This window comes from Neovison vison, chromosome 3 (genome assembly GCF_020171115.1).
Source record: "Neovison vison isolate M4711 chromosome 3, ASM_NN_V1, whole genome shotgun sequence".
NCBI classification, from domain to species: domain Eukaryota; kingdom Metazoa; phylum Chordata; class Mammalia; order Carnivora; family Mustelidae; genus Neogale; species Neogale vison.
The window spans coordinates 57,038,055-57,063,617 of NC_058093.1; the positions used below are offsets into that span (position 1 = coordinate 57,038,055).

At 35.1% G+C, this 25,563-nt stretch overlaps 1 protein-coding gene across 16 annotated transcripts in view; it reads right to left on the reverse strand.

Annotated features, from left to right (window-relative positions):
- The window catches only part of BAZ2B (bromodomain adjacent to zinc finger domain 2B), a 315,898-nt gene that overhangs the window by 240,433 nt on the left and 49,902 nt on the right, over positions 1–25,563 (reverse strand). For all 16 annotated transcript variants that reach the window (XM_044242153.1, XM_044242152.1, XM_044242151.1 and 13 more), the window contains exon 2: positions 363–405. The gene's annotated coding sequence lies outside the window, so the exon portion shown is untranslated. The remainder of the gene's footprint in view (positions 1–362; positions 406–25,563) is intronic.

Sequence of the window (25,563 nt, forward strand, 5' to 3'; positions counted from 1 at the left end):
TAATTTTATCTTTGTAAATTTTTTCCTAATACAGAGTTACCTTAAATGTTGTTATTTTTTAGTAAAGACAAAAATTTTTAAAATAGGATGTTCATATGATTCACACTGAAATACATTAATATAATTAAGCATATAATTTCAGTTATATATTAAAAGTAATTTTCATTTTAAATGTTTTTAAATAATTTAAAGCAATTTTTTTAGTACTTAAAATACTAACTAGAAGTATGAGATGTGGTTCATTGAAAATATAAACATTTAATTGCTTGCTGAAAGAAAGAATAAAATTATAAATATTTTCCAACCCTATACTCATTCTGGAGAAAACATCCTTAAAAGATTAATTATCATTTTGTTCTTACTGTGATCAATGTGGTCAATCTTGTGACATCACTGTTGAGAAATCTGCAATAGGAAAACAGAAATAGCACTTAGCTGAATCATATTTGCGTAAGTAATTTCAGAAACTAAAATATTTGTTTAGAATTTTTGTCTTTCTTGATGCCATAAGTCAATCTAAAGATGTCAGCAAAGTTACAACTGATGTGACACAAATAAAGCATGAGGCACTTCAGGTTGTTGATGGGTCATTACTTATTATAGCAAGACAGATTATGTTTTGTTTATAATCAGCAACACCCCATGATTAACATAACATAACATATTAGTAAATAAGCTATAGGACTTTTGGGTTGCTTTTTTATTTCAAATATTTACTAAGAAGAGAATCACTGTGTCTCAAATATACTACAAACAAGAGACAGGTCCTTCTTATAGATGACTTTTTCTCTGTGATCAGATTAGTAGTTCATCTTAAGGCTAGAATGTGATCAATTTATTATCAATTAATAGGAGAAATGGCCTTGGGCTCATTCTTATGAAGAGATACAAAACTAGTAAAGACTGAAAATATCACTGGGAAGGAACTATACACGATAAGCCCAAGGGAACTTAGAAGTTAAACTACTTCCTGAACTATGGAGAGCTTAGAGTTCTTACCCCTATAAAATCTAAGCTTTTTTGAAATTTCTCAATTAATAAGGCATGACTTAAGGTAAACTTTTAAATGTTTTAAGTTAAAAACTGTCACAATATTATGGTGTTTTAATATTCATAATGGGCCTTCGTATATTATTTCATCAAATCCTCGTAACAATTCATGGAAATAGATGTTAGAGAGCTTACATGACTTGTCCAAGCATAGAGAACTGAGTTTTCCTTGGTTCCTTTTTTATCTCACACCTTTCAGCCATTCCATTCTGCCAACACACATTTTACCCTGTATTTCCAAAGACCTGCCTTCAAGTAGTTACTTTCTAGCATTATGTTCTCAACTTAAATCAATATAAAAAAGTCTTGTGGGACACCTGAATAGCTTGGTCAGTAGAGCATTTGACTCTTAGTTTCATGTGCCACTTCATTTCAGGATTTTGAGTCCAAGCCCCAGGCTGGGTGTGGACTCTACTTTAAACACACGTGCGTGCATGCGCACAGACACACACACACACACACACACACACACAAATACACTATAAAGCCCTGTGATGATAAAATGTCAATACAAAAAGACTTATGAAAGAAGCAATTATACTTTTTATAAAACTGTTATTCAAAAAGGTATTAAAGTTTTTAAAAATAGCTACATTCAAACAATATTTGTGACTGAATAAAAAATAAAAATAAATGTTCCATTTTATTTTTTTGAAAAAAAATACAAGGTAATTAAGACTACATGTATAGCTAAAACTGCACACTATTTTTAAAGCTCTAAAGCTAATAGCATAAAAAACTAGTAAAGGCATTCCTTCATCATGGTAACATTTTTACACATGGCTTACTGGGTACGTGCAAATGCATAAGAAAAAAACACATGAAATTAAAACGACACTAGATAAAGCCAGACAAATCTTAAAGCTTCTCATAAAAATCTTAAGTGGCTTTTACAAGGAAAGGTAATTCTTTAAAATCATCTTGAAACTGGGAAATATATTCAAATTACACATAAAAAAAGTAAAATTACATTTTATGAAAACATAATTCAACTAATATATTGGTTATGTGCTATTTCTATACAAGTTACCATTTCAGTAAATATGCACAGGGAAAATCTCAACTATATTTATACTTAGAAAACACCTACCAGTGTTAAGCTGTGAGATAAATCAAGACATACAATTATATAAGCAATCTTTCAGTAATTAACATATAACTATCTTTATTTTTCCTCTTCCTATGACCCAAAACAGAAAAAGTTTTCCCTTATGTAACTGGTTTTAACATACACCATTAAAGTCTCAACATACACAAAGTAAGGATACCTATCCCTACCTGGCTTATTGAAAAGAATCATAGGAATAAATGAGTAGAAGACCTACTTTTTCTCACCTCACTCACATTTGAACATAGAAATATATGTTGCTTGGGGCACCTGGGTGGCTCAGTGAGTTAAGCCTCTGACTTTGGTTCAGGTCATGGTCCTGGGATTGAGCCCCACATAGGGCCCTTTCTGAGCAGGGAGCCTGCTTCCCCCTCTCCCTCTGCCTGCCTCTCTGCCTACTTGTAATCTCTATCTCTCTGTCAAATAAATAAATAAAAAATCTTTAAAAAAAAAAAAAGAAATATATGCTGCTTAACTCTAAAATTCATTTAGTCATTAAATATTTAATCATTCATTTATATATCAGTTTAATGTTTTTGCTGTGTTTGTACTTTCCAAGGTGTAATTATACAATAAAAAAATTTCCATTAAAAAATCTATTTTCTATTACATAAGAAAAATAATCTCACAGGGGCACCCGGGTGGTACGGTTGGTTGAGCAACTGACTCTTGGTTTCAGCTCAGGTTGTGGACTCAGAATGGTGGGATAGAGCCATGTGACAGGACTGCAGAGTCTGTTGAAGTTTCTCATTCACCCTTTGCCCCTCCCACCCCTCACTCCACACAAACACGTGCTTGAGCTCGCTCTCTCCTTCTCTCTCAAATAAATAGATAAATCTAAAGAAAGAAAGAAAGACAGACAGAAAGAAAGAAAAAGACAGAAAGAAAGAAAGACAGGAGGAAAGAAAGAAAACCTCACAAATCATACGCAACTTCAGGCTGTTTCGGTATTGGCAGTCTTAGACTGCAGACATTCTATCAGTCTCTCTTTAAAGATTCACAACTAGGGATCCCTTGGTGACTCAGTCAGTTAAGCACCTGCCTTCCACTCAGGTCATGATTCCAGGATCGGGGGATCGAGTCCCAAATTTGGCTCCTTGCTCAGCAGGGAGCCTATTTCTCCCTCTGCCTGCTGCTCCTCCTGCTTGTGCACGCTCTCTCTCTCTCTCAATAAAGTCTTTTTTTTTTTTTTTAAGATTTTATTTATTTATTTGACAGACAGAGATCACAAGAAGGCAGAGAGGCAGGCAGAGAGAGAGGAAGGGAAGCAGGCTCCCTGTTGAGCAGAGAGCCCAATGCGGGGCTTGATCCCAGGACTCTGGGATCATGACCTGAGCTGAAGGCAGAGGCTTTAACTCACTGAGCCACCCAGGCGCCCCAATAAGGTCTTTTATTAAAAAAAGAAAAAAAGAAAGATATTTTGGCATACATTTTTAAGGTTTAATAAAGAGTTTTTAAAACTTTAAACATGCGGGCGCCTGGGTGGCTCAGTGGTTAAGCCGCTGCCTTCGGCTCAGGTCATGATCTCAGGGTCGTGGGATCGAGGCCCACATCGGGCTCTCTGCTCAGCAGGGAGCCTGCTTCCTCCTCTCTCTCTGCCTGCCTCTCTGCCTGCTTGTGATCTCGCTCTGTCAAATAAATAAATAAAATCTTTAAAAAAAAAACAAACAAAAAAAAACTTTAAACATGCTTCAGTCCTCACCTAGTATTTCAAATCCTGACCATTAATATTTTTAATTAGAGAAATTATTTGATAGAAAAAAATCACTGAGTCTGATAAGCAATATTTCTTTTTTATAGGAGGGAAGTAGAAAATACCTGTAAATATTAGGAAACTACTGGGGAAATTGCTAAAATTGTGATCTACCACCAATGGAATGCCTTATTCAGTGCCATGCAATGGAACTTTTGGCAATAATGGGAATGCTCAGTCTCACCTGTCCAATACCTAGCGCACAGCCAAATGCTGCTTTGAGCACTTGTAATCTTGTTTCTGTGACTAAGCAACCAACTTTTAAATGTTAATTAATTTTAGTTATTTTAATTTAGATTTAAATAGCCACTGGTAGATAGTAGCTACCATATTAGAAAAACTAGGCAATTCTGACACCATACCAGGATTGAACTGTAAATGATACTCCTAAAAATGTGAAAATGTTTTTCTCTAATTTTTAGAAGCGAAAAAAACAAAAAACACACCTTAACTGTGTTGAAGAGGCTATGTTCATTTCAGAAAAATTGCTCCAAATTTGGAAAGGAATTATTTTATCTTTGAATAACTTTCAAGTTAATGTTTGCTGGGAGAAAGAGATTTACTTTACCATGCTTAAGGTATCACAGGGTTTATATGGAAATAGTTGTGGGTTTTAGAGAACTGAGATCTAAACCTTTTGAGATTGATTGCATTTACATTGTCTGCTATTTAAAAGTTCCAGTTGGGGGCGCCTGGTCATGATCCCAGGGTCCTGGGATCGAGCCCCACATCAGGTTCCCTGCTCAGCAGGGAGCCTGCTTCTCCCTCTCCCGCTCCCCCTGCTTGTGTTCCCTCTCGCTGTATCTCTCTCTGTCAAATAAATAAATAAAATCTTTAAAAAACAAATAAGCAAAAATAAATAAATAAATAAATAAAAGTTTCAGGGGGCACCTGAGTGACCCAGCCGGTTGAGTGTTGGACTCTTGGTTTCAGCTCATGGGTCATGAGACAGAGCCCTGCATCAGGCTCCAAGCTCAGCAGAAGTCATCTTGAAGAATCTCTCCCTCTGCACCTCCCTCCAGTCAGGCACACTATGTCTCTCTCTCAAATAAATAAATAAATCTTTAAAAATATAAAAGTTTCAATTTGCTTTACTTTGTGAGGCTGGATAGAACATGTACCATTATGACTAAAACATCAATAGAACATAGGGAAAAAAGAAGAAATTTATTTTAATAACAACTTCGATAGTCCTGATCCTTACGAGCCTCTTGCTATCAACTGTTTTCCCTTTCTTAATATATTTTAAGAAAAAAAGAGGAGCAAGCTTTAATAGCAAGACAAAAGTTCTAACTAAGCACGTAATATGGTATATATGAAAAAACCCTGCTATTTCAGTCTAAAGTGGGTATAGAAATAGAAGACAGTATACACAATTAATATAAGCTTTGCTAAGCAGTTTTCTCAAGTTGGATAGGCACCGATCAATTTTGATACTTACTTTACATGCAAATAGGGCAGAGAAATCATTTCCCAACCTGTACAAACACTGGTATCTAGGCTAAAAGTTGTTTTTCTGATTTCATGGGAGAAGATATCCAAGGTACAAAAGAAAAGGAAAACAGGCAGTGTTAATACATATGGGTTCCAATTTCAAGCAGTATTTTTGGTGCATCATACTCAATGAATGCCTCCTGTCCTCAGTTTCAACTGTGTCTAAGCAGGGTGTGTAGTAAAATATATGATGTGCTTCTTCCCTTAATGTTCACAGAGAACGTGAAGGTAGTAATTCCAATTATTCCAGCAACTGCACATTAAATCATGCTAACAGACGCTGAAATTAATAAAAAGGATGGAACCTCTTACCTCCTACCTTTAAAATTGACAACTGACTCAATGAAGGTGTTCATACAAGTTACAGAAATGAAAGAAACAAAGAGCCCTACAGATTCACCAATTCAAAGCCATCAATCTTTATTTTGACTGTTTATAATTTTTTATCCAAAAAAAATAAATAAATAAAAACCAACAACAACAAGCTCCTCAATGCCTAAATTTCATAAGTTGCCACTATTTGGCTTTGAAGATCTCATCAGGCTTTCTGGTAGGGTAAGTAGGCCTCTAATTCAAAACCTGCTATTGATTAATTCAGTATCTCCTATTAGAAATAATTAGAAGCCCACTATTTACACTAGAGAAACTCAGAAAGTGATGACTCTATAGCCTACTGACAGAAGTCTAGGAAAAAGCAAGTAACAGTTTCTCATTTTAAAACGTCTAACTTGCGGTGCCTGGGTGGCTCAGTTGTTTAAGTATCCAACTCTTGATTTCAGCTCAGGTCATGATCTCAGGGTCCTGGGATTGAGCCCCAGGTCAGGCTCCATGCTCAGCCTGGAGTCAGCTTTAGATTTGTTTTCTCTCTCTCTGCCCCTCTTCCTTCTTGCTCTCTCTCTTTCTCCCAAATAAATAAATCTTACAAAAATAAATAAAAAATTAAATAGAACCTCTAACTTTGTTATATTGTAACCTAGAGCAAAGTGAGATTTCCCTTAGGAGAGCTTCCTTAAGTGCTACACAAAACCAAAAGGAAAAACAACAAAAGCATGTATAATGTCTTTAAAGCCTTAAGAAATGAATTACTAGGATTCTAACTTTTTGTCACTCCCTCCAAGCTTCTTACTTCTCATCAACTAAAAAACTCACTGTCCATGCTACTACTTCAGTAAGACCAATTATAAACAAAGATCATTTAGAAAGCACTTCTACGGTCAATGATTTCAAATTTCGTATAAAACAAATTACATTTCCATAAATTACTAAAATGTATCAATAATTTCAGTATTCTTACTGTAAAAAAAAAATCTTCTCCTCAAGACAAATCATATTCCTCATTTAAATGCTTGTCTTTATTGTTATGTATGATTGAAACTTCTCTACAAAATTTTTAAACAACTAACATCAGTTTTATTGCATGAAGTGTAGCTAGAAGTCAAATGGTAACTTTGAAATTTTGCTGATAATAAAAACCAAGCAAATAAAGCACAACTGGCTATTGGACTTGGTGGGGCATCTTTAAAAAATTTAACTATATATAAGCTGCATGCTTTCCCCAACTTTACTATCCTATTCTTTCAACACTAATTAGCACTTCTCAAAATTTTTACTCACTGGTTCATAAGTTTCTGCTTTAAAGCCATAAATGGTCATCCAGTAGAGGAAGAAAGTGCTAACCAGTGTTGAAACATTCTTGAGGTTAATATATACACAATATCTAAAAATGAACTAATCACTTGAGGGAAGTAACATAATGAAGAGCTTCATTTGAGAAAAATTATATGCTGTTTTGGCTATACTTTTATTTTTCTAAATTCTTTTAGGGAATTCAACTCAAATTGTAGCAACACAAAGAGGTAAAACCTTCAGGAATTACTATTAACTAAGTTAAACACATTATCTGAATATAATTATGGGGAAATTAAATTTTTATCAAAATCAGAGTCTACCTTAGTCCCACCAATAATTTGCCACTTACAAGAATGCCTTAAAAAAACAACAAAAAAATCCTCACTTGAACAAGCCAACAATTAAGACAAACACATAAGCTCATAGTTTTAAGGGCTTCATGTCCCATAGCGAAGAGACCGAAATGAAACTATTCCAGTCCAAACCTTCAAATATCCAATTCACACTATGGCTATGAAGACTCATGAGGCAGTTAAGCAATGTAACAAGATAAAGGTTAAAAAAAAAAAAAATTAGTTCCAATAGCTAAACTTGCCATCACTAAAAACAAAACTAGGTTTCAGATAATATATATTTTCTTTTCTTCTATTAAAAGAACTTTACAATTAATATTCAATGAATATTAAGGGACTTTATAATTATTACTGGTATTTTTCCTTAGAGCCCTTGCATGATTTAATCATAAACAAGAAATCTGGTCTAACACTTACAATAATAAGTTGCATAACCCTGGTCCTCATTCAGAACTTTGGCATATATTCATTATATACCTTAGGCAATCTCTTAGAACTTCAGTTTGCCATACCGTAATTATCTACTTTACACGGAGGTTATGAAGTTTATTATGCTCATAAAATTTTAGTGGTACACAGATGAAAGAGAGGTGTAAGGCATCGATATAATTAATTGCTTCATACTTAGTGAAAAAATGCAACTTACAAACATTTAACAGCAACGATCTGGATGAATCTTAAAGACACTACACTAAATGAAATACACGGGTACTACAGACTGAATGGTTGTGTCTGCCCCGCTGCCCATAATTCCAATGCTGAAATCCGCAGTGTGATGACACCTGAAGGTGGGGATTTGGGGGGTGATTGGATCATGAGAGCAGAACCCTCCTGAATGGATTTAGTGCCGTTATAAAACAAGAGACCCCAGAGAACTTTCTTGTCCTTTCCACCATGTGAAGTTATAGCAAAAAGACAGCCATATGTGAATCAGAAAGTAGGGCCTAACCATACACCAAATCTGTCCACACCTTATCTTGGACTACCCAGCCTCCGAAACTGTGAGAAATAAACTTCTACTCTTTAAAAGCCACCAGATCTATGGTATTTTGTTACAGTAGTCCAAACAGGACCAAGACAGCCAGTACAATAGGACAAACACAATATGATCCTTAACAGGTTGTGATGCGAGGTACTTATATGAGAGTTACATGAATAGTCAAATTCATAAAACAATGATGATTTGCCAGGGGCTAGAGAAGGAGAGAATGGGAATTTATTATTTAATGAGTACAGAGTTTCAATTTTGGAAGATGAAAAAGTTCTGAAAGTTGGTTACACAACATGTAAACGTATTTTTAATACCACAGAACTGTATACTCAAAAGTGGTTAAAATGTTAAATTTAATGTTATGTGTATTTTACCACAATAATAAAAAAATTAACAAATGAAAATCTTATATAAATCACAAATCAATCTTAAGTTTTCCTTCACTAATACACACATTAAAACATTAATCAAATCGGGGCACCTGGGTGGCTCAGTGGGCTAAGCCTCTGCCTTTGGCTCAGGTCATCATCTCAGGGTCCTGGGATCGAGCCCCGCATCGTGCTCTCTGCTCGGCAGGGAGCCTGCTTCCCCCCTCTCTCTGCATGTCTTTCTGCCTATTTGTGATTTCTCTCTCTGTGTCAAATAAATAAATGAAATCTTAAAAAAAAAATTAATCAAATCAAGTGATTCATTTGTTCATTCATTCAACAACTATCAAGAGTATTCTATATGGCAGGCACTGTGTTAGACATGGAAATATGGCAGCAAAAAATAAAAAGTCTCTGTCTTCACAGAACCTATGCAGAAATTGTGGAGACCTATAAAACAACAAAAAAGTACAAAAATTATATCCTTTCTCATAGTGACTGGTACTACAATGAAGGATAAGGAGATGGGAGTGATGGCAAGAAAGGCCTCTCTGAGAAGATTACTGCCCAGAGATCAGAAAGAAGTGAGAACAAATGCTTCATGTAGAGAGAACAGCAAGTACCAGGGTCCTGAGACAGAATGGCTTAGGTGTTTTCAAAAAATGACAAGAAGGCACAGTGCTGGTGCACAGTAAGTCAGAAGTCAGTAGTAGCAGAACTAGGCACAGATCATGGAGAACCTGGAAAGCAGCAGTAATAGTCTGGATATTATTCCAGGTGTGCTGAAAGCCATCTGGGATGCTTTCACTAAAGTAGTGAAGTGATCTGATTAAAAAAACGAAAAACAAACACCCTAATTGCTGTATACAGAATAGTCTTGGGAATAGGAGAGGAAGAGATTAAACAACAGAGAGACTGGTTTAAAGAACTGTAGTAATTCAGGTGGAAATGAGGGGACTATCATGATAGCCATGTTGATGGTAGAAGTGGCTGGATATTTGCTTGCTGATGGACTAAGAGAAAAAGCATCAGAGTCCAGAATGACTCCAAAGTTTGGGTCACATCAGTTGGGTGAACAGTGCTGCCAAACACTGGGATGGAGGATACCGAGCTAGGAACAGCTTTGGTGGTGGTGGTAGTGATAGTATTAAGAAATCAAGAATTTGGCTTTGGCAAAGTTAAGTACCCAAGTAAAAAGCTTCAGGAGAGATGACATGACCAACTATGACAAATGCCGCTGGACAACACTTAACCTGAGGGCTAAGAATGAGGTAAATTCACTGGTGCCCATGACAAGACAGTTCTCGGTGGAATGGTGAAGACAAAGGCATGAATAGGATCAGTAAAGCAGAGAAAGTGCCATGAGGACACAGCAATGGCATATATGGACAACTCTTTGAAGGAGTTTTGTTATAAAGGACTGTACAGAAATGGTACAGTAGTTAAAAGGGGATATGGGGTCTTGAAATATTTTTGTATTAAAATGAGAGAAGAGTACAGCATGTATATATGCTGATGAGATGATCTAGAGGGAAAAAAGAATGATGATGGGGAAAATTACAGAAGCAAAATCAATGATTACTAACCATTTAATAAATGCATAAATCTGTCCTTGCAGCTAGAAATGCAAAGATAATAAATATAAGACATGTAATTAATTTAAGGGTTATATGGAAACTATATTGAAAATCATAGGGGGAAAATATTATATACAGAATTAAGTTAAAAATCCCTTGGAAACAATATTATTTTATAATAGAGGCTGTCATGTTAAAAAGATTATGCAAAGCAATGTTTATGTATTTTATGATGTGACAGCAATGTCCTTCTAAACTATATACATGCAGCCGCACAGTGTAAAAATAATGCCATACACAGCTTTTATTTGATTAAGCACACTGGGGCTTAAATAGGATCAACATTAGGTAAAGAGTAAAGCCAGCAATTTTTTAAAACATCTCCATTGTACTTTCCCCTTTCTCTCCTCTGTATTGACCCATTTCCTCTTTTGGATTTCCAGCACCATCTCTTCTGTAACTCATCACTCTACTCAAAACAGAAAGCAATTCACATTCAATTGATCACACAAATCTTCAATATTTCCAGAGCTCCCTTCTCTCTGCTTATTAATTACTTTCTGCAATGTTCCCTAGACTCCTTAAAAAAGTTAAGTATTAGATAGTTATAACAGGTGATGGGGATTAAGGAGTGCACTCGTTATGATGAACACCGGGTGTTGTACAGAATGTTGAATCACTATATCATACACCTGAAACTAATATACACTGTATGTTAACTAGCTGGAATTTAAATAATAACTTAAAAAATAAAAAGACTTAAATAGTTATAAAAAAATCTGTAGGCTATAAAGACAGGTGAATAATTACATATTAGTGTAAATTAATTTAGATATGTTACTGAAACACATTTGCATTTTAAGCTTTTTTCCAAGACTCTTTATTCCTTGAGAATTTTTTTAGATTTATTTATTTATGTGAGAGAGAGAGAGAGAGAGTATGTGCATGCTTGCACATGCACGCAGTGGGGAGGGCAAGAGAGTGTCTGAAACAGACCCCATGGTGCCCTGGCGCAGGGCTCCATCTCACAATTCAGAGATCACGACCTGAGCCAAAACCAAGAGTCTGGTGCTCAAGAGATTGTGTCACCCAGATGCCCCAATTCCTTGAGTATTGTTATACTCAGTCCTGTTCAAAAATAAGATATGAGGTAATACACTTAGGTACATAATATACAAATTAAAATTAGAAATTGAGAGTGAGAAAAATAGCATTAGGCCAAGAATAAGGTTAGTTTCAAATTGCATGCCATAAGGCCCTGTACCCTTTATAATGGGGACAACCAAAGATAGGATGCTCTGAGGTTCCTGATAATCAATGCAAAGAAGTGACTGGCATATGCAGGTTTTGTTGATTTATATTATTCACAGTACTCATAAAGTTAAATCATTTTTGCGAAGGAAGAAAGCTGAGATCTGAGGAAATTCATTCTACTGAGTTGTCAAAAAGATTCCAGCAAAAAACAACGTAATCAGTTTTGAACAACAATTTCTTTAACATTCCTCGGAAACTGGCCAATGGCATAATGCTTAAGAGCATTTCAGCAGCTAAACAGGATTCAAGTATGTCACACATAACTTTACTTCAAGGAAAAGATGTGGAATATCCAAAGCAGTACTCTACCTATTTCATGTATTCCTCCCCAAAATATAATGTTAGAAATCACAATGAATTTTTGATTGAGATAAAATATACATAACATAAAACTCACCATTTTAAAGTGTACAATTCAGTGGTTTTAGTATAGTCACAATATTGAGAAACTCTTTAATTCCAGAACATTTGTCATCATCCCAAAGAGAAACACCATACCAATTAAGCAGTCATTGCCCATTCTCCTCCAGACTCTCCCTTCCAGCCCTTGGCAATCCCTAATCTATTTCCTGTCTCCATGAATTTGCCTATTCTGGACACATTCACTTAAATGGAATCATTATATGTGAACTTTTCTGTGTGGCTTCTTTCACTGAGCATACTGTTTTCAAGGCTCATCAATACCACTGCATATATCAGAACCTCATTCTCTTACAGATGAATAATATTCAATTGTATGCACATTTTATTTATCCATCCATTGGTTGGTTAATCGACATCTAGGTTATTTCCACCTTTTGGCTATTATGACAAATTTAATAGTAAATTTAATAATATATTATTAAAACACTATAAATGTTCATGTACAAATTTTTGTGTTGATGTAATGTTTCAGTTCTCTTAAATATATACCTAAGGACAGGAATTTGCGGTCATATGGTAATTCTACATATAATTTACTGAGTAACTGCCAGACTGTTTTCTAAAATGGCTGCAACATTTTACATTCCACAAGCAGTATATGAGTTTCCCAAGTTTTCACATCTCTGCCAACACTTGTTATTTTCCATTTTTTTACAGTCATCCTAATGGATATGATGTATTATCTCATCATGGTTTTGATTTGCATTTCCTGGTGGCTAATGATGTTGAGCACTTTCTTATGTTCTTATCGTCATTTGTATATCTTCCTTAGAGAAATGTTCAAATCCTTTGCCCCTTCTTTAATTGGGTTATTTGTCATTTTGTTGTAAAACTTTGTTCACAGTGAATTATTAAACATTTTTATCTAGTACCAGTTCTCAGATTAGCAGTGACAAAATAAAATAAATTATAATTTGTGCAAATGATAGAATATCAAAACTAAGGCAGAAAACACATCTCCGTATTATATGGATCTATCATATAATGCTAACTAATATCAACACAAATCCTTGCACTGCCTGTGAATTTTCTTCCTCCTCACTGTCAAATGTGTTGCCTAGTTAATGAACAGTTGGTATCCATAAAGAAGCATATTGTTTTAATATTTCAGCAAAAACTGGCAATTGTCAAATAATCAGGGGAAAAGGTGCATATTAAAACAGCATGAAGCATTTCAAAAGAAACTAAGAAATGGAATACAACTTGAGGAAGTAAAGCATAATATTTGCACGCTCACTTAGTTCTTCATGCAGACTGAAAAGCTTTTTTTTTAAGACTGAAAAGCTTTTAAAGAAAATGTTTTTTAACTCTCATATGGAGCTTTAAAGGCAATGCTAGTTTGACTCTTTCAACAGTGTCCAAAGATATGCCGGTGCCTGGATTACTCTGATCTGAAGAGGCAATTTCCTTTAAAGTTCTGGGAATACAAGATACTGATCATCTAGCTAGTTAACCAGACACAATCAGCAACTTAAATTTGAGGTAAAAAAGATGGTGAAAAGAACACTTGTGTGTTTCTGAAGAATGTGATTCTTAAGAGACAGAATTTAAAACAAAGATAATACTGAATTTGCTGGGAGAAAAGGATAAGATCATGAAGAGTTGTTAACAAATTTAATCACTTGAATATCTAAATTTTATTAGATATAATTTTTATTCACTACTGCCAATAGTAAATGAATTTCATGATACCATTTACTATTCTTTTCCCTATATCAGGATTTCCATGGCCTATCCCCTAACATTACTTGGCATGATGTCTTGTTCTACCTAGTGATGCACAGGCAGCATTTATCAAGCAACAATTAACATATGCCATCTAGTCCATCACAAATTAAGTCTTGATTTATAATTTCTATCTATATTTGTGATATTATCAGTGATACACAGCATTACATATTAATGCCACACCAGCCTGTTCTCAAAATAATGGATATTTAAATTTAAAAAATGATTCTTATTCTCAAATTGCTAATGAATTAAACAAGCATAAAAGTTATAATATTTCAAAGAGAATAGCTGCTGCTTTTAGTGTCTAAAAAAATTATGAAGTGAGCTATTCAGGATGAAACGACGATTGTTTTTGCAGCAACCCAAAGAATAATCAACATACAGCAAAATGTGCAGACTATGTTCTTCCTTTTCTTACCATATACCTAAACAAAATAGGCAAAGAAGTTTCATTACACAAAGACAGATTTAATGCTGAACTTCAGTAATTATTCACTTGATCAGCAAGTTTTCGAATATTAGGCAGAAATAGTATAAAAAGATGCAAATGTTTGCTTCTTTTTTGAAGTTGGTAGATTTAGTATTTATTAAAACAAAAATATATAAAAAGATACCTAAAATTTTTCATGATAAAAAAATATATATATTGGGGGGCATGAGAGTGACTCATTCAGTTGGTTAAGCATCTGCCTTCACCTCAGGTCATGATCCCAGGTTCCTGGGATTGAGCCCTGCATCAAGTGCTCTGTTCAACAGGAAGTCTGCCTCTTCTCCCTCCGTTCTCCCTGCACCGCACCCCACCCCCATGCTGAAATAAATAAAATCTTATAAAATGTATATATAACTTATATGTATATTTTGACTGAATATTTAAAAAATGATTTCACTTTTCTAATTATTGTTATAGTATTTCAAAATGTATATAAAATAAAATTTCAACATTTTCAGCCATTAATTCATCTGGGAGATAATTTTGTTTGTTTGTTTTCTACCTGAAGCCAAAGAAACTAGGTCAGTACATTAAGATCCAAAAATGTTCCATGAGGGGCGACTGGGTGGCTCAGGCAGTCGAGTGTTGGGCTCTTGATTTCCACTCAGGTCATGGTCTTTGGGTTGTGGGGTCTGGTTTGTCCCTCTCCCTCTGTTCCTCCCCCTGCCCTGTCTCTCTCTCTCTCTCTCTCTCAAACAGATAAATAAAAATCTTAAAAAAGAAAACAGTGTTCCATAATAGGGATTCCTGGCAGGCTCAGTCAAAAGAGCATGTGATCCAGTCTGTGGGTTGTCAGTTTGCGCTCCATATTGGGTGTAAAGATTACTTAAAAAAAAATCTTGAAAAAAATAAAAATGTTCCATGATAACACAGTAAGCCTTGTGCAGTGTCTGATACATAGTAGGTTTTCAATACACATCTGTTAAACTAAGTTGTGTATTTTATCTGTGCTTCAACTTCCTGTGATGCACAATACCAGAATATGGAGAATAAAGATTCTGATCTTTGGTTTAAACTTTATAAAACTTAAATTGTTCTTACTTGGAAATCAATTTCACTTTAGAATATGGACAATTTCATCTCAATATTTTAAATGTGATTTCACTGTAGAGATGAGGGCAAGAGAAAAGAAAGTAGATTAATACTCATTTTGAAAGTTCTCCAATTTTATTACCCTGGAGGAAAAGTGATCCCACTTTAAATGGCCTTTTCCTGTCATTTCTAGCTCCAGGACACTTTTTAACCTCCCCCCCGCCCCCCGCCCTCTGTCTTCTCTCCTTTTGTGTAGAGAAGAGCAACTTCACCAGAAACCCTTTTCTAAACTCTGCCATCTGCCCTCCAACCACAATGTCAACTTTTAACATCCCTCACAGCCTGGATAAGTGTGGTGATCGTAATACCTCATCAGATGCTGTGCATATCTCTTTCACTGATTAACTTAACTCATATTGTTAGGATCTTCATTTTATTAATTTGTTTCCATTACTAGACACCAAGTTTCATAAAAGCAATGGTTATATCTAACATATAGCAGATGCTTGTCATATAATAAAAAGTACGACATATTAATAATAAAAAATATTATTAAAAATAATATCCCCCCCTTTTTTTTTTTTTTAGATTTTATTTATTTGACACAGAGAGAGAGCACGAAAGAGGGAATACAAGCAGGGGGAGTAGGAGAGGGAGAAGCAGGCTTCCCGCTGAGCAGGGAGCCCAATGTGAGGCCTGAACACAGGACTCTGGGATCATGAACTGAGCCAAAGGCAGACACTTAACGACCGAGCCACCCATTCACCCCTATCCCTGGTTCTTGACACAGAGCTTCAAAAAGTTCTCGGATCTAAAGATTTTATTTATTTTATTTGGGGGGGAAAAAGAAAGAGAGAACGAATAGGAAGAGGGGCAGGAGGAGAGGGAGAAGGAGAAAATACCAAGCACACTCCGTGTCCAGCACAGAGTCCAGACATAGGGCTAAATCCCACAACCTGAGGTCATGACCTGAGCCAAAACCAAGAGTAAAATGCTCAACCGACTGAGCCACTGGTACCTCAGAAGTTCTGGAATTTAAATTTACTACCTCTGGGGCACCCAAGTGGCTCAGTGAACTGGGCCTCTGACTCTTTATTTCAATTCAAGTCATGGTTTCAGGGTCATGAGATCAAGCCCCACTTCAGGCTCCATGCTGAGCACAGAATCTGCTTAAGATCCTCTCTCTCCCTCTCACCCTTCTCCCAACTTGTTCATGCTCTCTCTCTCTGAAATAAATAAAGTCTTTTAAAAGCTAAAAATAAATTTACTACCTCTATATACGGGTAAGTTGATTCATGGGGAAGGTAAAGTAGATAGCTTCTGAATGAGGGCTGGTCACCAGAAAAACCAGCACTCAATTAGAGGGCTGAACTTTCAGCTCCACCACCTCCAAAGACAGGCAAGGGGCTTGAGATTGAGTTTAGTCAACAATGGGACAATGTTTTAACCAATCATACCTATGTAATCTTCATAAAAACCCTTAAATGATAGGATTTAGAGACCTTCCAAGTTAGTAAACAGATCCACATGCTAGGAGGGTCATATACACTGACTCCATGAAGAAAGAAGATCTTATGCTCATGATCCTTCTGGGTATCACTTTATATACTTCTTCTTCTTCATATTCATCTATATGCTTTATTATAAACTATAATAGTAGGTACAACATTTTTTTGAGTACTACTGAGTCCTGAGGGATGGGGTCATAGAAATCCATGATTTGCAGGTGACCAGGCAGAAGTGTAGGTAGCCTGGGGACCCCATCTGCAGCTGGCACTGGAAGTGGAGGCAGTCTTGTAGGAGTGAGCCTTAACCTGTGGAATCTGTACTAACTCTGAATAGTGTCAAAATTGAATTAAATTGCTGGAGACCCACTTGGTGTTAGAGAATTGAGGAATTTGTTGTTGGGGAAAAAAATACATACATTTATTTTGGAAAAAATGAACAAATAAGTGAAAAGTTAATTTAAGAAGAAGTAAACCATATTTAACTTATTAATATGTATAGTCATTCTTGCATCATTTTTTGTTTTCCATTTTTTGCTATTCCTTTGTATTTAATTTCCCTATATAGATAATGCTTGCTTTTTTTCCCTCATAATTATTTTATCAAAAGCCCCACCTTTTAAACTATTACTTTCAAGTTTGCCAAACTTAAACCAAAGTATATTATATCAAAATCAATATTATATCAAAGTATATCAAAATCAAAATCAATAACAAAAATTTTATTCTCCTTTATGAAAGACTAAGAATTTAGCATGGATCCACTTACTTGTCTCTTATTTAATTTGTCATTAGCAACTTCAGAATAAATACTGTGTTTAATTAGAATTTTCTTCTCCAGAGATTAACAGAGTATTTAGGATATGAAGTGTACTCATGAGCTGGAAGAGAAAAACATTGTAAGGGAAAAAATGTCAGAAAAAGACTGGAAATTGGAAGAGAAGAGGGGAAAGATCTTCCTAGAAAACTGGAAATGGGAAAATCATAAAAGGTTAACAAGACCTCACAGAAGTAGGACATGAAATTTGTAAGAACTTGTAAGGAATTTGGTAATATAGGACCCAGAACTGCCAAAACAATCTTGAAAAAGAAGAACAAAGTTGGAAAGTTTACACTTTTTTTTTCAAGACTTACTACAAAGCTACAGCAATTAAAGGCAATGTGATATTGGCTTAATGCTAGGTGTTTAGATAAACAAAATGAAATTAAGAATCAAGAAGTAAACCTTTACTTTTGTAGTCAATTGATATATATTTTTTAAGATTTTATTTTTACTTATTTGACAGATAAAGAGAGAGAGAGCACAAGCATGGGGAGTGGCAGGAAGAGGGAGAGGAAGAAGCAGACTCCCCGGGGAACAGGGAGCCTGATGTGGGGCTTATCCCAGGACCCTGGGATCATGACCTGAGCTGAAGGCAGATGCTTAACTGACCGAGCCACCCAGGTGTCCCCTGGTCAACTGATATTTGACAAGAGTGCCAAAATACTACAACAGGGAAAGGCTGTCTTTTCAACAAAAGTGCTGGAACAATAGGATATCCAAATGCAAAAGAATGAAGTTGGACCACTATCCCACTCCATACATAAAAACTCAAAATGGATAAACAACCCCACCCAAAGAGCTAAAATTATACAACTCTAAGAAAAAAATAGAGGTGTAAATCTTCTTGGCCTTGGATTAGGCAACAGTTTCTTACATATGATGTCAAAAGCAAAAGCAACTCAAGTCAAAAGCACAAGCAATCAAAGAAAAAATAAATAAATTGAACTGTAAATGTAAAATTCTTGTGCCTCTAAAGACACTGTCAAGAAAGTAGAAAGACAACAGAATGAAGAAAATAGTTGCAAAGCATTTATCTAATAAAGAAACTGCACGGGGGTGCCTGGGTGGTGGAATCGGTTAAGTGTCAGACTCTTGGTTTTGGTTCAGGTCACAATTTCAGGTTCTGAGATAAAGCCCTGTTACTGGCTCTGCCCTCAGTATGGAGTCTGCTTAAGAGTCTCACTCTCCTTCTGCCTCCCCCTCCCCCACCCACTGGGTCACTCTCTCTAACATAAATAAAATCTTAAAAAAAATAAATTTTATGGGGACGCCTGGGTGGCTCAGTTGGTTAAGCAGCTGCCTTCGGCTCAGGTCATGATCCCAGCGTCCTGGGATCGAGTCCGACATCGGGCTCCTTGCTCGGCAGGAGCCTGCTTCTCCCTCTGCCTCTGCCTGCCTCTCTGTCTACCTGTGCTCTCTCTCTCCATCTCTCTCTGACAAATAAATAAATAAAATCTTTTTTAAAAAATAAATAAATAAATTATATGGAAAAAACATATATTAAAAGCTCTTAAAACTCAATTTGTTAAAAAAAAATAATAACATTTTAAAACAGGGGAAAAGTTTATGGGATGCCTGGTGGCTCAGTTGGTTAAACATCTGCCTTTGGCTCAGGTCATGATCCTTGGGTCCTTGGATCAAGCCCCACGTTGAGCTCCTTGCTCAGCAGGAACCTGCTTCTCCCTCTGCCTCTTCCTGCCACTTCTGCTTGTGCTTTCTCCCACTCTCTCTTTCAGTCAAATAAATAAAATCTTTCAAAAAATGGGAAAAGGTTTCTAATAAAAATTTATCTAAAGATATGCAAATGAATTATAAGGACATTAAAAGATGCTCATCATTGGCCATTGGGGAAATGCAAATCCAAAACACAATGAAATACACTTTCCCTCTAGAATGGCTAAAATGAAAAAGAGCAAAGATAGTAAATGTTGGTAAAGATACAGAAAAAGTGGAGCCTTTGAACATTGTTAGTGCAATTACATAATGTTGCAGCCACTTAGAAAAATATGTAACAATTCTGAGTTAAGTTAAACTGAGTTACCATGTCAGCCAACAATTCCTTTCCTAGGTATATACCCAAGAGAACTGAAAACATATATCACACAAAAATCTGTATGTGTGTAGGTTTTGTATATGAATGTTTATAGCAGCATTTTTCATAACAGTTTAGTATTCGTAATTACTCAAATGTCCATCACTGATAAATGGATAAGCAAAATGTGGTGTATCTCAGCAATTAAAGATAATTCAGTAATAACATTAAAGGAAGTATTGATACATAATACAACATGAGTGAACCTAAAAAAAAATTATATTATATGAAAGAAGCCAATCACAAAGACCACATATTGTAAAGTTCCATTTATATGAAATTTCCAGAATAGGAAATTACTGGTTTGTAGGGCCCATGGGAGTGGGAAATGTATAAATTATTGGTTTCTAGAGCTCAGAGGAGTGGGGAAGTAGAGAGTGACTTCTAGTTTATATATGGGATTTCTTTAAGAGGTGCTAAAAGGTCATAAAATTACATAGTGATGATGGTTACACAACTCCATGAATACATATTTAAAAACCATTGAATTATATTGTATATTTACTTAAAAGGGTAAATTTTACAGATAAATTATGTATCAATAAACTTAGTTTAAAAACAAAACAAAACAAAAAAAAAGTAAAGGGGCACTTGGATGGCTCAGTCAGTTAAGTGTCTGCCTTCAGCTCAGGTCATGATCCCAGGGTCCTGGGATCAAGCCCCTCATTGGACGTCCTACTCAGTGGGAAATCTGCTTCTCCCTCTCCCACTGCCCCTGCTTGTGTTCCCTCTCTCGCTGAGTCACTCTCTCTGTCAAATAAATAAATAAAATCTTAAAAAACAGTTAAAAGACACGTAAGAGATATTAAGAAGCTTCAACATATAATAGGAAGGTCTTAAAAGAATTGGAGAAAATGATAAAGAAGCAATATTTGAAGTGTTAAATAAGTGTTAGAATTGAAGAAGGAATTCATTTCTCAGATTCAAAGTATATTTTGGGTCCCAAGAAGGTTAAACAAAAATACGTCCATATCTAGACACATCATCAGAATAAATTGTGGGGGGCACCTGGGTGGCTCAGTGGGTTAAGCCTCTGCCTTCAGCTCAGGTCATGATCTCAGGGTCCTGGGATAGAGTCCCACATCTGGCTCTCTGCTCGGCAGGGAGCCTGCTTCCTCCTCTCTCTCTCTCTCTCTCTCTCTCTCTGCTTGCCTCTCTGCCTACTTGTGATCTCTCTCTGTCAAATAAATAAAATCTTAAAAAAAAAAATTGTGGAACATTAGATAGGATAAACAAGAAATCACAAAAAAAAGTCAAAGAGAAAAAAACATATTACCTCAGAAGGAATACTGACAGACTATTCCTCAGCAACAAGGGAAACCAAAACACTATGAAGTAATAGCTTCAAAACTGAGAAATTCTATATAAAATACAATCATTCCTTAAATACTATTTTTTCTTATTTAGGGGACGGTAAGTTTAATTGTAGATGCTGTTTCTCTCTTGATTACTCATTTACTCAGGTTTATAAAATTCTTGAAACAATTTTGATAGTTAATGTTTCTCTAAGAAATTATCTATTTTATATAAGATTTTAAATTTCACATAAAGTTTTTCATTTTATTTTGTCACTTTTTAGGTGCCTGTGATTTTAGTATTTTTTATTTTGATATTTCTTCATGAAAGTAACCTCTTATTATTAATTTCTGTAGTCCTTGATCATATATATTGATTTGATATCTACTTAGTCTGAAACTAATATAATTAATCCACTTTCTTTTGATTATCTGTAGAAAGTATCTTTTGTATTCTTTTACTTTTAACCTACCTATGTCTTTATATTTAAAATGAGTTTTTCTTCAATAACATATAGTTGGTTCTTTTTGTTTTTAAGATTTATTTGACAGAGAGAGGGATCACATGTACGCAGAGAGGCAGGCAGAGAAAGGGAGAAGCAGGCTCCCTGCTGAGCAGAAAACCTGATGTGGGACTCAATCCCAGGACCCTGAGATCATGACCTTAGCTGAAGGCAGAGGCTTAACCCACTGAGCCACCCAGGCGCCCCATATAGTTGGTTCTTATATTTATATCCAATCTGACAATCATTTTCTCTTAATTGAGGTATTTAGATCATTTACACTAAATATAATTATTGGTATGAATGAATTTAAATCTACCATCAGGCTACTTGTTTACTATTAGTATTATTTTTTTTTTTTACTTTTCCCTCTTTACCTGTTTTCTTATAGATTAAATATTTATTTATTTATTTATTTATTTATTATGGAAAAGAGAAAAAATAAAGAGGAAAAGACTCATTTTATGAAGGTAGATTAATTTTGAAAGTAAAACCAAACCAATTTCAGTTGTAAAATCCAAAATAAACAGGTAAATCAAATCCAGAATACTAAAATACTATTAATAAATCATGACTAAGCAGTTTTTCTAAAGATTTAGTTAGCTATTTAAGAAAGAGAGAAAGTGTGTACAAGAGAGAGCATGCACATGCATGCAGATGTTGGGGCAGAATGAGAGGGAGAGAGAGTATTGGAAGAGAGAGAATCTTAAGCAGACTCTATGCCTAGCACAGAGCCTGATGAAGGGCTTGATCCCAGGCCCTGAAATCATGACCTGAGTAGAAATCAAGAGTTGGACCCTTACAAGAGTCGGACAGTACCACCCAGGTGCCCCTAAACAGTTTTTATTCAGAGAATACAAAGACAGGTTTACTTCTGAAGAGCTATTCATGTAACGTCACAATATTAATGAACTAAAAAGGAGAAAATTACAGTATCTTTTCAAGAATGCAAAAAAAGTATTCAGTAAAATTCAAATACATGATTAAAAACTCTTATCCAGCTTTGTTGAACAGCAGAAAATTTCTTTAACACGACAACATATTATTAATAGTAACAAATAATAATTAAAATGACGCATTCCCAAAAGGATCAAGAAAAAAACCAAAATGTTTGTTGTCACCATTTCTATTTAATATGGTACTTTATTTCCTAAGTCAATGAAAAAAAATTAAGCGTATAGGCTTTCTGGCTGGCAGCCATGCTGAGATCCCAGCCAACAACCAGTATCAACCATAAGACAGAAGCAAAGATTATTAAAAATAATCTCCAGATTATTCCAGCCCATGGCTGTTAAGACTTCCAGTCACTCCATCTCAGGCATATGGAAGAAGAAACAAGGAAATCCTGCTAATCACTGTCTGAATTCCTAACACACAGAAATCATAAAACATAATCATTATTGTTATTAAGACACCAAATTTTGGGTTATTCACTGGAACAACAGGGGAAGATTTTTAAGTAAGAAAAGCATAATCAGGGGCGCCTGGGTGGCTCAGTGGATTAAAGCCTCTGCCTTCAGCTCAGGTCATGATCTCAGAGTCCTGGGATCGAGCCCCACATCCGGCTCTCTGCTCAGCGGGGAGCCTACTTCCTCCTCTCTCTCTGCCTGCCTCTCTGCCTACTTGTGATCTCTGTCTGTCAAATAAATAAATAAAATCTTTAAAAAAATAAAAATAAAAATAATACTTAAAAAAAGCATAATCATAAAGGAAAACTGGCTAGATTAACAATTTTTAAATTTCTATACAATAAAGACATTTTAATCAAAGTGGAAAGACAAGGCACTGAGAGAAGATAGCTATACTTCATCTAATTGTATAATAACAAATAGACAACCAAAGTTCTGGAAAAATTGCTTAAGAAAATGAACAGGCAAATCACAAAAGAAGAATCTTAGATGACTAGTAAGCATATGAAAGTTACTCAACAAGGCAATGGGAGAAATAAAAATAACAATCAGGATTCACTTAATAACCAGTAAGATTGATAAAAATTTTAAGTCTAATAACATCAAATTCATTAAGGATCAAAAGATAGGGAAACTTGCACGCATTTTGTTACAGCAACTGCCCCCTCCGTGATGATGTTATCCAGAAAAGCCAATGAACCTGTGGCAGGGACAGCAGCTCCCAGAACCCAGTCTCCACATGTACAGACATCCAGGGCCCAGGGGCCACTTGGGAGCAGTGAAGGGGATACACTGAGGGATAGATGGGTGTGATCCATTGGTCATAGCTGTCCCAAGTTACAATGCAGTCCTGAGGACAGTGGAATGTTAATGTACAATGATCAGAGAGCAATTTGTCATTAGATAATCATTTCAAGGTATAAATTCAATACTAGATATATACTCTTTATAACTCCCACAACTATACATAAAAAGACAAGTAAAGAATGTTCTTTTTGACACTCAGTGAAAAATTATAAACACCCTGTATCTCCATTATTAGAACAGATAATTTAACTGTATTATATTCGAACAATGAAATACTGCTCAGCAATAAAGAAGAATGACTTGCAGTACATGAACAAACAGAGATAAATCTGAAAACAAAGATTAGTGATAAAAGCAGGTTGGAAAATGACACGTACAGTATGTTATGTAAGGTTTTAAAACATGCCAAACAATGCTGCATATCATATACATGAATGATACAAAAATGTATACTTTCTTAGGAGTGATTAACATAAATCTCTCTTCTATAGAGAGAAGAAAGAGAAAGAATGGAGTTGGGTAAGAGTATATGAGGTTTCAAGTGTATATATTTTAATATATGTAAAGTAAGTTGAAACATATGTGGCAAAAAGTTAACATTTATTAAAGCAAGGTGGTAGGTACAGAATAAATATTTTTCATCCTGTTATTTTATAGTCTGTATGTTTGCAATGTTTTAAACATTTTTTTTTTAGGTTTTAAAAAACATTGCAAGGGACAAGGGAGAAGTTGGAGGCTTAAGAAAGTGAAAAGATTTGGAATCTTGATTGTGGAGAATGTACTAAATTCAGTTTATTAGAAATGAATGACACAATTGCCAGTAAAAAATACAGTAATTGGATTGCATGGAAGCAATTTACAGAAAGATTCAAAACAGTGCCATTTTAGACAGATGTTCCCTTAATACACTTAATAAAGCCTATTTACAAAACATTCTCCTTGAATTTCTCTGCCCTACAAAATAAAAATTAGACAATTATATAATAATAAAAAACAAATATCTGGGGGAGCCTGGCTGGCTCAGTCAATGAAGCATGCTACTCTTGATCTTACGGTTATGGGTTTGTGCCCCACATTGGCTGTAGAAATTATTTAAAAAATAAAATCGTTAAATAAATTTATAACATACAAATCTCTGAAACCATAATAAATTTATACAAAAGAATATTTTGTTTCTATTAGCAACTTTTAAAGTTATCTCTATACTAGAAGACATCTCTTTGCAAAGATACCGTAATTAAAATGTAGAGGACTCAATACCAATATTTGAATGGGAAAATCCTTTGATTTTATTAACTAACCTATACAGCTTAAAGGAGATCTTTAAAACCCACTTAGGTCTTCCAAACTCTAAACTTCAAAATTATTATGTAACTTCAGGGTTTATTGAAAATGGTTAGAATTTATTAAAAAACAAAAAATCCACTTTTTGTAATAGCCCTATACTTAAATAACAGAACTAGAACCTCTACTGGATCTCTCTGATTTTTGGAGTCTAAGCTTTACAATAATCACCTGATCTTTCAACTGAGTATTTAGAGTGAGTAATTCTTCCCTACTTTTTGAGAGCAGGAAATGGGTTCTGTGCATCAGTTTTCCCAATGCTTAATCCATAATAGGTGTTCAATAAATAATTATTTATTTAATTAATGACCTGAATCTAGCCCCTAGCACAGACAGCCTCAAATCTCTGCAACAGATTGCACAGCCAAAGTAACCATCATGGATCAGACCCACTGGTTCTTTCAGCTTCAGATTCTGGAAATTATTTAGAGACATTACTACCCTCAGGAGTCCTACCCTTTTTTGTTTTTAA